Source organism: Chiloscyllium plagiosum, chromosome 38 (assembly GCF_004010195.1).
Source record: "Chiloscyllium plagiosum isolate BGI_BamShark_2017 chromosome 38, ASM401019v2, whole genome shotgun sequence".
In the NCBI taxonomy this organism is placed as follows: domain Eukaryota; kingdom Metazoa; phylum Chordata; class Chondrichthyes; order Orectolobiformes; family Hemiscylliidae; genus Chiloscyllium; species Chiloscyllium plagiosum.
In genome coordinates, this window is record NC_057747.1 from 11378446 (window position 1) to 11391587 (window position 13142).

General features: G+C 42.1%; 1 protein-coding gene across 3 annotated transcripts in view; it reads left to right on the forward strand.

Moving 5' to 3' along the window:
• Positions 1-2458: 2458 nt before the first annotated feature.
• LOC122541818 (cardiac-enriched FHL2-interacting protein) overlaps positions 2459-13142 on the forward strand; it is a 69544-nt gene continuing 58860 nt past the window's right edge. Inside the window, exons 1-2 of one of the 3 annotated variants that reach the window (XM_043678837.1) lie at positions 2459-2524; positions 3424-3538. The gene's annotated coding sequence lies outside the window, so the exon portion shown is untranslated. Of the gene's footprint in view, positions 2525-3244; positions 3539-13142 lie in introns of those variants that run through there. The other 2 variants (XM_043678836.1, XM_043678835.1) reach the window with 2 other exon arrangements.

Below are 13142 nucleotides of genomic sequence, written 5' to 3' on the forward strand. Positions count from 1 at the left end.
GGCAATTTAGCATGGCCAATTCATCTAACCTGCACATCTCTGGACTGTGGGAGGAAACCGGAGCACCCAGAGGAAACCCACGCAGACACGGGGAAAATGTGCAAACTCCACACAGACAGTTGCCCGAGACGGAAATTGAACCCAGGTCTCTGGTGCTGTGAGGCAGCAGTTCTAATCACTGAGCCAGCATGCCGTCCTAAGCAAGTTGAAAGTTCAAATTAATAACTCTAAACTCTCCAGAGGAGATCAACAGAGTTTCTCAGGACACATCGACTGACTAACGGACAAGCAAACAGCACAGGACAGACAGGGTCAACTGCAGGACCATAAAAGAATCTTGATGCTGAAGTCATTAAATTAAATGTCAGACTAGGCCAATGCAACTAAAGGAAAGAGTCAAAGGCACTGGTATAGTATAACAGGGTCAGCTGAGCAGACTTTGATATCGTGCCAGACAGCGCATACCAGCAGCCATTAGGGAAGACCCCAACAACCCAAATGGACACTGCCACAAGATACAAACAATGGATGTAATCTTGTGGGACCTTGAAAGGCATGGGCAATGGCCAGAAATCTGGGAGAAGTCAAGCAAGGCCAATCTCAACATTGGGAACAACCAACAGCTTTCCAGACATCCACATCAAAGTGAGACCCTTGCTCGGGGGTGGCCTATTAACAGGGATTATTCTTATTAACACTCTTATTAACTGCAAATCTCACTTCATTAATATGCATTCTGTGGGAAAGATAGAAACTAGATGCCGAGAATTCCCGATATGAAAGTCAGAATGGGTACTTGGCAACTCCAGCTCATTGCTTCCTTCTTCTGACTGCCGTCTTCAATAGTTGGCACCAATGGACACTCCAGGACTGTGGTTACATGCACCTCAAGTTCAGAGGATCTGGCATCCAACATGTGCCAGCCTCTTCACATTATTGTGGCACTTCTGTGATTCACTTACAGTGCCCTTCAACACTTTGAAAACGCTGACAGCTATCGTTACAATGACAGAGAGTTTTGGATTTCCACAATCTTTAATCAGAAAATGTGGCTCCCTGGACATCAGCCCAAGGTCTAATTTTAAGGTTATGTCCCATTGTTCTATATGCTGCACCAAAGAAATAGTTTAAGATGATATTTTTAAATGTTATTGGAAATTTGGCAATATAATCATTCTGTATGCAAAAGGTGACCTTATTGTAGCATATGAGATTGGTAGTGGGCTTGAGAGATAGGTATCAAGACATTGTTTCTCCTTATGGGAGAGTCTAAGACCAGGGCATGGTCTCAGACTGAGGGTCACCCATTTGGGATTAAAGTGAGGAGATGTTCTTCTCTTGGAGAGTGATGAACCTGTGGAATTCTTCTCCAAAGGCAACTGTTGTGATTGATTCATTCAGTGTGTTAGGACTGAGATAGATAGATTTATAATTCGGAATCAAGGGTTATGGAGAAACGACAGGGAAGCAGAGTTGAGGATTACCAGATCAATCTTGATCTCATTGACTAGCAGAGCAGACTTGATGGGCTGAATGGCCTACACCTGTTTGTCTCATTGTTCTGTCTGCCCCTAGCAAAGGAAACAGTTTCTCTCTCTCTACCCTACCAAATCCACGAACACCTCAATTAGAATAACTGTTTATCTTCGATTTTCAAGTTGGTGAATTTCTGTAGAGTCTTGCTTCTCTGCTATGTTTCGGCAAAAGATATGTGAAAATTCTCGAGAAACAGTAATAGCATTGCATTGGTAGTGGATAGCTGAGAGTATGTCAATAGATCTTCCGCTCCATAGTACAGTCTATATGGGTAGGGAGAAAGGACTGTTAACAGATATGTTCTCCACTTAATCTAAACTCCACCTTGCTCAACCTCTACCTACCTTCTCCTTGTCCCTTCAACACTAACCATGCCTTAAAATGGCAAGATCTATTTAATAGAATTCCCCATTTAAGCTCCTCTGTCTTTCTATATCACATACCTTCTTTTTTATCCTTTATTAAAACTCTTTGACCAAGATCTCAGTTACCTCTCCTAGCCCTCTATCAGTACATCTGCTTTTCCTAAAGGCAGGATGAAATGTCATGGCCCATATATCCACTGGCCCTGCAGTATAAATGAAAGTCATTGATTTTCAATATATACTATCTGCCATACAATTAAGAGATTCCAACTTGCTGTTGATATTTGGGAGCTAAAGCAGCTTATGATTCTAACCCTTGCCGTAGAGATCTAGGGGTAGATAAATAAATAGCTGCTTTTGTTCATGAATCACTGATTGATGTCTAATCACTGTCATTCCCTTTCCCAGCCCATAATCCTACAATACATTTGTGACTGTCCATCAACTCATACTGTGAGATCACTACAGCAAGAGCCTTTGGGAACTTAGTCACTGTATCCATCGCCTATTATAGTATTGCTCGTCTGCATATAAGGCTACAGGGGGATTACTAGACCAAGCAGAGAACTGGAAAGTGCTGTTCTCTTATCCTCTGCACGTCTTCTGACCTTCTTTACTGAGAGGTAAGTGTCAGAAACTTAAAGACAGATGCCCCATATGTTCCTCTCTGCTTTAAATCACCCCAAACGCTTACACAGCACACGCAGGAGACTGCCTTGAAATTTAGCTCTGTTGTTTTTTGGTCCAGGATTAAAAATAGGAATTTGATGTCAGTTATCTGTTTCAGAAGTCTATTGTTTGATATCAAATGCCCAGCACCTTAATAAAGAACAGAAATATAATAGTGGAATTGTTAAATCAAAGTACAGCACAAGCCACTGTGTGTTAACCTTGGGTCTCTAATTCACTGCAAGGTGATGAAGCAATGAGCTGCCCTGGAAAATTCAAATCTTGTCCCAGTAGATGACTGTTATACTGGCAAAGGTATGAGTACACTTATTTTGACCTGGTGATGCAATGTTTCTATTTATGGGAGAGAAAAATCAACTCATCATCATGTGGTGCGTAGCCTCGATTCCTTTTAACGCTTGCAAAAACAAGTTATTTGGAAAATAAGGTACGTCCAGTTCAGAAAGCACTTGTAATGCTTTTGGGGGGGAGCTTCACAACCTCATAACTGCAGCTGAGGCATTCATTCTAGAAGATAGAGTAAGTAGCCAGTCAAAATAACTACCCAAATATAAAAATAGCTGACCAGTCTGTTTGTTTCATCTGTGTGATACTTGACACCAACAGCATTGCAATGCATGTACTAGCTTCCCCATCTGATCAACTCTTTTTGGTTTCTGTTTTCATGGAGTCTATTTAAGTGCCTCTGACTGATGCTGACTCCCCCTGCAATTTTTCAGTCCCTGCTCTTGGTTTGCACAGGAGGTCTGGCGAGTACGTTTCTTTGAAACGATTTTAAAGTGTGTAAGATGGCACAGAAAGAGTAACAGAAATCACTTGCTTTTCGCCACAGCTGCCCTGAACTGTATGAAAAGCATTCATAGCTTGCCAGCAGACAAGTACTGAGGAACTGATTGGAAATGCAAGCACTTCAACTGTGACCAGGAGAAAATGAAAATACAGTGATGGTAAGTCAATCTGATTTATTTTCGTGTAACAAAATTTTGGAGGAGAAAGGGCTCCCTAAATCTCCAGCATAAAAAGCCTGAATTGTAAACAAAACCAAATCTGAGTATAACTAATATGCTTTGCCAACAGGAGTCTATCACATTGTGGATCTTAGATAAATAAATAGATGGATATTTATTTTTGTTGACCGCCTGATTATTAATTGGCCATGTCATAGCCATCTTGCAGAGAGCTGTGTCCAAACTGCATATAATGTACTGTTGGCAACCAAACAGCTCAGAACCATACACAAGGAAAGGACATGGGTGGTAGCTGTCAAGTGGGCAGGTTAGATGAAATACAAGTTAGCCTCTATCTTTTATTTTGTTTTTGCAGACAAGTTATAAGATGCTTGCACATTTGTTTACTGTTAGTAGTTAACTCACACTGTTCGTAAGATCATTGTGCCTTTATACCGAGAGTGGATTTTCAGTTTTCACAAGCTGACACAGAAACATATGGTGGTGACTGACTAAAGGCAGAGTTCATTTTTGGTATGAAGAGTATTACGACGCTTTGGTTAAACTATGATTTTAATGAGAAAATAGGAAAGAGCTCAGTTCAGTCAGCCTTTTGATAAAGTTTCCAAAAGGCAATGAAAGGGTCTATATTGTTTTAAATTCACTGAAAACAACTCAATAGTTCAAACAGCAAAACCTACCTGTTATGATGGCTGTGAATGTTTATGAAGCAGCATGGAAGTAAAGGACAGGTTCAAATCCTCAGCTGGGGCATTTGGTAATACCAGCATATTATTCTATTTTTTAAACCCACTGTTACAGGATTCAGTCTTTATTCCACAACGTCCTACAGGCTTCAATAATACATTGGTGTCCACTGTTAATTTATTAAGCTTTGCACTTTTTAGACTTGGCTTTCTAGAACAAGTTTATCTTATATTAATAGTCATTTGGGAGAACTGTATTGGAAAAAAGGCACATTTTATCAAAACTTTTCATCTTGCACTCAGGACAATTTGCAAGAATGCCAAGTCAAGGAGAGAATCAACATGCAGTATACTTAGTGGTTTCCCCTTGAATTAGTGTGTGAGTGTCAGATGAAACACTTTGACAGTACTTGTCTTTTTTTAGCATTACTCCATTATACTGTGTTAACATTATGTTAACTTAATTCTAACCATTTGACAGATTCTGTAGTCTCACTTACATTCCCTTAAAAAGCTCATCCAAAACACAGGCCTTTTGTTTCGATCACTGTAATTTGTGATTAAACAAGATTAAGTGTTAACCATTTGCAATGCTCCATATTCTGAAACTCCAAAGACAACAAAAACTGATAACTTTAAACTGATCCACAGCTCCCAGTTGTAAGATACTAGAAGCAAAGCTTTTCTTATTTGGAGCATTGCCAGGGCCACCCTGTTTTATGAACAATTTCATTCTTATTTTTCTTGGAATCAAGATGATCCAGCAGATGTTCTTCTTATCCTTTCTGTTTGTCAAGCAAGAAATTACATCCCAGAGTGAGTCATGCTGTGTGGTGAGGAGGATGATATCCATAATGTCCTTCCCAAGACAGTGCCAAGTTCAAGCTACATGCAATCTGTGATGGGAAAGACTAAGCAACTATGACCTCAAGAGAAGGAATGATTTGTCCAAAGTACACTGTATCAGCATAAGTTGGAACATACTACGATAGTAAACCACTCTGAAGCTTGTCAGTGTTGAGTATCTTGGATATATTCTCCTTTGAATTTGCCATTCATTCACTGTGTTTAAATGGATTCCTTCTACTCTCAGCATACTGAATGTTAAAAGTGTGCAGATCCCTGGCAACAACAAGGCCAGGGCTAACTGCGATGGCTACATTGCTTGAGTGTGCTGCTGAACCCACAGACAAGATTCTAACTTGAAGAACAGTCATTTTTGTAGAGTGCGGTAAGTTAGCTGGCATGTGGGGATGTAGATTCGGCAGGGTTTTGTATTCCACATTGGAAATTAGAAAGAAGGAGTATGAAAGCTTGCTAATTATTCCTTTCATGCTTCAATGACACCATCTGCTAAGAAACCGAATGAGTGGATGTATTCTGCAGAAGGGCAATCTCAAAATAATGGGAGATGCTCTTCTAGCTTTCATGTGCCCATGTGTTAGAGAGGGAGTGATTTATCAGTTATGGTGTAACAATATGCACCGATCTGAATTACAAGAACCTTTACAAGAATTAGCTGTATTGTCACATGAGTACAGCGAAAAGTTTACAGTTGTCACTTATGGCACCATCTCAGGTACCAAGGCACCTCGGTACAAATTCTTAAGGAAAAAGCTATTAAAAATAAGGAAATAAAAAGTTCAGCAATGCATTAGAACAATAGAGAAGTGAGAGTTCAGAATATCAGCCCTTCCAAACCAGACCCCGCCCAGCCTCACTTCAAGGCTGATAGTTCCAGGAGTCTGAGTCCACGCTGAGGCCAGGAGTCTGAGTCCACGCTGAGGCCAGGGGTCTGAGTCCACGCTGAGGCCAGGAGTTTAAGTCCACACTGAGGCCAGGAGTCTGAATCCATCCTGAGTCCGGGGGTCTGAGTCCACCCTAAGGCCAGGAGGCTGAGTCCACCCTGAGGCCAGGAGTCTGAGTCCACACTGAGGCCGGGAGTCTGAGTATATGCTGAGGCCGGGAGTCTGAGTCCACACTGAGGCTGGGAGTCTGAGTCCACATTGAGGCCGGGAGTCTGAGTCCACACTGAGGCCGGGAGTCTGAGTCTGTGGTGAGGCCGGGAGTCTGAGTCCACACTGAGGGCGGGAGTCTGAATCCATGCTGACGCTGGGAGTCTGAGTCCATCCTGAGGCCAGGATTCTGAGTCCATCCTGAAGCCAGGAGTCTGAGTCCATGCAGAGGCTGTGAGTCTGAGTCCACACTGAGGCTGGGAGTCTGAACCCATACTGAGGACGGGAGTCTGAGTCCATCCTGAGGCTGGGAGTCTGAGTCCACACTGAGGCCAGGAGTCTGAGTCCACACTGAGGTTGGGCGCCTGAGTCCATGCTGAGGCCAGGAGTTTGAGTCCACACTGAGGCCAGGAGTCCGAGTTCACATTGAGGCTTCTATATAGAACCTTATAATCAGACGCCAACCTACCAAATGGATTTGTACTCACTCTTCAAACGTTATCCAATGAGTCCCACTCCCCTTTCCCCAAAACCTTTACATATCCAATTTCTTTTTGGAAGTTCTTATTAACTCTGTTTTCACCCTTTCAAGGACTGTATTTCAGATCAGAATGAGCTTTGGAGAAAAATAATCCTCATCACCATCCCCAATATCTCACACACTATTTTCCTTTCTTTTAAATCAGTATCCGTTGCTGCCCAGTCCTCCTGGCAGATTATCCTTATTTACTCAATCAAAATGCCTCAGATTTCACCCACTCTTACTGTATTAATATTGTTACCCAAATTTTCACTGCAACACCAGTCATAAAATGTTCCCATGATGGGCTTGTCAAAGATATTTTTGGCTACTTCCTTTATCCCTGCTCTATTGGAATCACTGGGAAATGGAATGATAATGGACCGGAATGGAAAACCCAGGCTTCTGAGTCCCTTTTTAAAAAAATTTATTCAGGGAATGTGGACTTCCCTGGCTGGGCCATTGGTTATTGCTCAGCTCATCCATTTGACACAGATCGCAATTATTATACTGCCCTCAAAGTCGAAGCCATGAGCCTGAGCTGAACAGCCTTTGGAAACCAGGAGTCAAAAAGTGTGGCGTTGGAAAAGCACAGCCGGTCAGGCAACATCCAAGGAGCAGGAGAGACGACAATTCGAGCATAAACGCTGACTCTCCTGCTCCTCGATGCTGCCTGAACGGCCATGCTTTTCCAGCTCCACACTCTCCGACTCTGATCTCCAGCATCTGCAGTCGTCACTTTCTCCCCTTTGGAAACTAGGAGGCTACTGTATCAGTGAGATTGTACAAGCTGATTTCCAGTCTGGCCACAAAGCAGCTATAACTGGGCTCGATAAAATTTAGTGGTTCAGTGTTCAGGAGGCTATTTGAGAGGTCCATTATTCACTCTGAGAAGGAATCAGCTCCTAACATTGACCTTTGATCTGGCCTTCCATACATTGAGATGGGGACCTTAATCCTTAATTCCATTTCATTTAAACAAACTGTCTCCACAAACAGAATCTATCTTAACACCTTTTAAATCTTAAACAAATCATTCTCGAAAAGATAATCGAAAAGGTTTAAACTAGCAGTTATTTCCATCAGGGAGGTAAAAACAATGACTGCAGATGCTGGAAACCAGATTCTGGATTAGTGGTGTTGGAAGAGCACAGCAGTTCAGGCAGCATCCAAGGAGCAGCAAAATCTACGCTTCGGGCAAAAACCCTTCATCAACTTTTCCAAAGCCTCATTCTTCTGCCATTGAAACTGCTATTCCTGATCCATAATTATTTCCTGTCAGCAAGACCCATCCACATTGATCAGGTTTTATGGGAAGAAGTGCTCCCTGCTATTAATCTTAAATGTATTGTCATAGAACAGAGGCTGGCCATTCAGCCCAACATGCCTTGGTCCTATCTCTCTGGTGAAGCAATTCACCGTTATGCCATCCCCTGAAGGTTTGCAAGCGTTTTCTCTTCAGGTAATGTTCCAATTCTCTTTTGAGAGTTGCAAGAGACAAACTTGAGTTTTGAATAGCAGTCCAGTGGCTATCACAATATTTTTTGCCTAATGGTCCCCAACAGATTATCAGAATAATTATGATTATACAATTTCATTATACAACTTGTGTTTCATAAATTAGATTAGATTAGATTCCTTACAGTGTGGAAACAGGCTCTAGGGCCCAACCAGTCCACACCGACCCTTCAAAGGGCAACCCACCCAGTCCCACTTCCCTCTGACTAATGCACCTAACACTATGGGGGTAATTCAGCATAGCCAATTCACCTAACCTGCACATCTTTGGACTGTGGGAGGAAACCGGAACACCCGGAGGAAACCCACACAGAAACGGGGAGAATGTGCAAACTCCACACTTAGGCTACGAAATGACACCCTTCTGGTGCCAGGTCCGTAGCATCAGCACCACATGCCCTCCCCTGAAAACTTGCCTTTTTTAATATTTTGTACCTTTATGCATGGTTTATTCAGTAATTATCTTACCTAGCATGTTCTACCAGTATTAGCTGGATTAGCTACCACCACTTAGCATTGCTCAGACACAGTTTCAAGATAGATGGCCCAGTGCTCTACATTCAGAGGGAAATGGAACCCAAGACCTTTTAGCTCTTTCTATCTGACTGGAGCTGTTTGATGCTGTCTCCTACATGTGCAGATGGAAAGTAAGTCATATTACATTTAAACTGAAGATACGTATTTCCAGTAAGCTGAACTGTCAGGATGTTAAGCCTCATTGTCCTGCACCATTTGGTCTCTCCAGTTACTGTGGGTGATGATAAAAAAAACAGATAATGCTAGACTCTTGATATTCAACCAAACCCTCCAGCATTCTAACATCTTCGGAATATTATATCAATGGAGGGACAGAGAGCCTGCTGCGGAATAGACAGGTGTGGGTGTCCCTTGTACATGAAACACACAAAGTCAGTATGCAAGTACATCCATTAGAAAGGCAAATAGTATGTTAGTTTTTTTGTTGAAAGAGAATGGAGTATAAAAGCAGACTATAACTGAGAGAAGGATATGATGGACCAAACAGTCTTACTTTGCTGTCGATCTCTCGAGGAATTGCTGAGACTATTCTGGGTGCACCGTGTACAGTTATGATCACCTTATATTTGCGTAGTTCACAGAAGGTTCACGAGATTGATTCCTTGGATAAGGGATGAGAAGATGTTGGATATATTTATCCATTACAGTTTAGAAGAATGTGTGGGGATCTTGTTGAAACGTGTGAGAATTTTAGGAGTCTTTACCGGGTGAATGCTGGGAGAATGTCTCAAATTGAAGGCATAGTTTAGAAATAAGAGGTCATGAATTTCAAATGGAAATGAGGAGAAATTTCCTCTGTAATAAAGTCAATAAGCTATGGAATTTTCTTTGAAACAGTAGAGGAGGTCAATGTATATATTCAAGGATGAGTTAGAGCAGATTTCTGATTGACAAAGGAGTCAGGGATTAACGGGACAAGAAGGAGACTTATGGAGTTAAAGGCATTACCATATCAATTATGTTCTTATTGAATGGTGGAGCAGGTTCAATGTGTGAAATGACCTACTCCGACTTCTTATGATCTTATGATATCAGGAATACTAGAAGATAGCATATTTGAACAGTGAATATAATTAGGGCAGATTGCATAACTGGTCTGGACTAAAGCTCTCTCTTTAAATTCAGCAAACTACTTTGTACTATACTTTTAACCTTGAGTCTGGCAGATGTCCACTAGGCAGGATATGTTTCTCTCCTGTCTAATGTAATTGAAGTAATTTGTGATCTTCATCTCTGCTCCACTTGAAGAGATATCAAGGGGTGATCGGCGAATGCAGAACGGGGAAAGAGAGGACACGAAGTCACAGCCTTGCAGAACCGATAGCAGTCACTGGTGTTTTGTAGACAAGCCTTGCAGCCACTCCGCATTCAGCAACCCACTCCACCTCCCGACTTAGAGCAATGAGATTAATCTCCAGGAAATTTTCAAAGTGAAGGATGGCAGCCAAAATATTCTGAACACTCCTCATTCCATTCTTAGGCCAATAGTCATAGAGTCATACAGCACGAAAACAGATTGCTCTGTCCATTGTGCTAGTCCTGTAGATAGAAATGGCAGCATCCCATTGGCATTTTAGATTCAGAGATTCATAGAATATACAGCACACAAACAGACCCATCGATCCAACCAGTCCTATGCCGACCATAATCCCAAACTAAACTGATTCCAACTGCCTGCATTTGGCCCATATCCCTCCAAACCTTTCCTATTCATGTACCTGACCAAGTATCCTTTAAATGTTGCAATTGTACCTGCATCGACCACTTCCTCTGGCAGTTCATTCTACATATGAACCACCCCTGTGTGAAAAAGCTGCTACTCAGGTCCCTTTTAAATCCTACTCCCCTCACCTTAAAAATATGGCCCCTAGTTTTGAATCCCCACCCCACGATAGGGAAAAGACCTCGGTCTGCCTTAAGAGTGGGACTCAGCCCAAGAGAAAACCTCAAACAATCGGGACATCTTGACAAGTTCAATGCCTTTAATCTGCAATGATTTGGAGGTGCTGGTGTTGGACTGGGGTGTACAAAGTTAAAATCACACAACACCAGGTTATAATCCAACAGGTTTATTTGGAAGCACTAGCTTTCAGAGTGCTGCTCCTACTTTAACCTGGTGTTGTGTGATTTTTAACTTTCATCTGCAAGTTAGCTTCATCTTGCATGTCAGTCTTAGATCATTCAGTCACCATTTTACTACATGTCAGAAGATTGTTAATTCAAACGTTCGGTGTGAAAATGAGACAATTGTTTTATTATTCATTCATGGGATGTGGACATCGCTGGCTGGGCTCCAGCATTTATTGCCCATCCCTAGTTGCCCTTGATAAAGTGGTGCTGAGCTGTCTTCTTGAATCGCTGCAGTCCATTTGCTCTAGGTACACCCACAATGCTGTAAGGGAGTGATTTCCAGGAAACTGATTGAGTGACACTGACATATTTCCAACTCAGGATGGTGAATTGCTTGGAGGGGAACTTGCAGGTGATGGTGTTCTTACCTTTCTAGATTGCAGTGGTTGCAGGTTTGGAAGGTGCTGTCTAAAGAACCTTGGGAATTTCTGCATTGCATCTTTTAGATGGTACAAATTGCTGTTACTCAACATTGGTGGTGGAGGGAGTGGATGCTTGTGGATGTGTTGCCATTGAAGTAGGCTGCTTTATTCTGGATGCCGTCATACTCCTTGAGTGTTGTTGGAGTGTACTCATCTAGGCAAGCAAGGAATATTCCATCACACTCCTGACTTGTGCTTTGTAGATGTTGGACAAGCTATGGGAATAGAATTACTCATTGCAAGATCCCCAGCCTCTATAGTATTTGTATGGCTAGTCCAGTTAATTTCTGATCAAACGGAACCCTGGATGTTGATAGTGGGGTGTTCAGAGATGAAAATGCCATTGAATGTCTACGATGAATAGTTAGATTCTCTATTGCTGAAGACAGTCATAACCTGGCATTTGTTCGGCATGACTGTAACTTGCCACTTGTCAGCCCAAGTTTTGGTGTTGTTCAGATCTTGCCATATTTGGACACAGACTGCTTCAGTATCAGACCAGTTGCAAATGGTGCTGAACATTGCGTGGTCATCAGTGAACACTTCAAACATTATGATGGAGGGAAGATCATTGAGGAAGCAGCTGAAGATGGTTAGGCCTAGGACACTACCCTAAGGAACTTGTGCAGAGATGACCTGCAACTGAGATGACTATCCTCCAAAAACCATGACTGTCTTTCCTTGTAGCACGTATGATTCCAAACAGAGGACAGTTTGGCCTCTGATTCCCAATGATTCTGGTTTTACTAGGGCTGGATAGTCAAATGCAACCTTTATGTGAAGGGCAGTCTCTCTCATTTCATTTGGGAATTCAGCTCTATGGTCTATGTTTGAACCAAGGCTGTAATGAGGTCAAGAAGTGAGTGGCCCTGGAGTCACTGAACAGGTTATTCCTGAGCAGGTGCTGTTTGACAGCACTGTTGATGACACCTTCCATCACTTCACTGTTGATTGAAAATAGACCGATGGGGTGCTAATAAATTAGTTTGGAATTGTCCTTTTTTTGTGTACAGTGCATCCCTGGGCAATTTTCCACATTGTTTGGGATATACTAGTATTGGAGCTCCAGTCCAATAGCTTCACTAATGACACAGTGAATTTTGGAGCACAAATCCTCAGTACCATTGTTAGAATGTTGTCAGGGCCCATAGCCTTTGCAGTATCCTGCACCTTCCGTTAATTCTTGATATCTTATGGGTTGAATCAAATTGGATGAAGACTGGTACTTGTGATACTGAGGATCTCTAGAGGAGGCTGAGATGGATAACTACTCAGCACTTCTGGCTGAAGGTTGTTGTAAGTATTTCAGCGTGACCTTTTACACCGATGTGTTTATCTTCCATAGCACGAAGGTTAGGCTATTTGAGGAGTTTCATTCACTAGTGAGTTACTTAAATGTCCTCCATCCATTCATGACTGGATTTAGTCATTTAAATTTTAGCAAAAGCGATGTCATTTATCAAGGATAGATCAGAGCATATTCTACATGGTGACATGCTGGGAACAGTCAGACTGTGGGGTGCGAGAGGGAAACAGATGCACAGATCACTAAGATGGTCACAGACAAGTACAAAAATGTATAGTAGGAAGTCAAGTTATCTCAGACTACAAAGAGATCTTGATCAATTGGGTCAATGGTCTGAAAACTGATAGATGGTGTTTACTTTGGATAAATGTGAGATGTTGCATTTTGGTAAAACAAACAAGGACAAGACTTATACAGTTAAAACTAGGGCCTTGGGTAATTACATTAGATTCTCTACAGTGTGGAAACAGGCCCTTCAGCCCAACTAGTCCACACCAACCCTCTGAAGA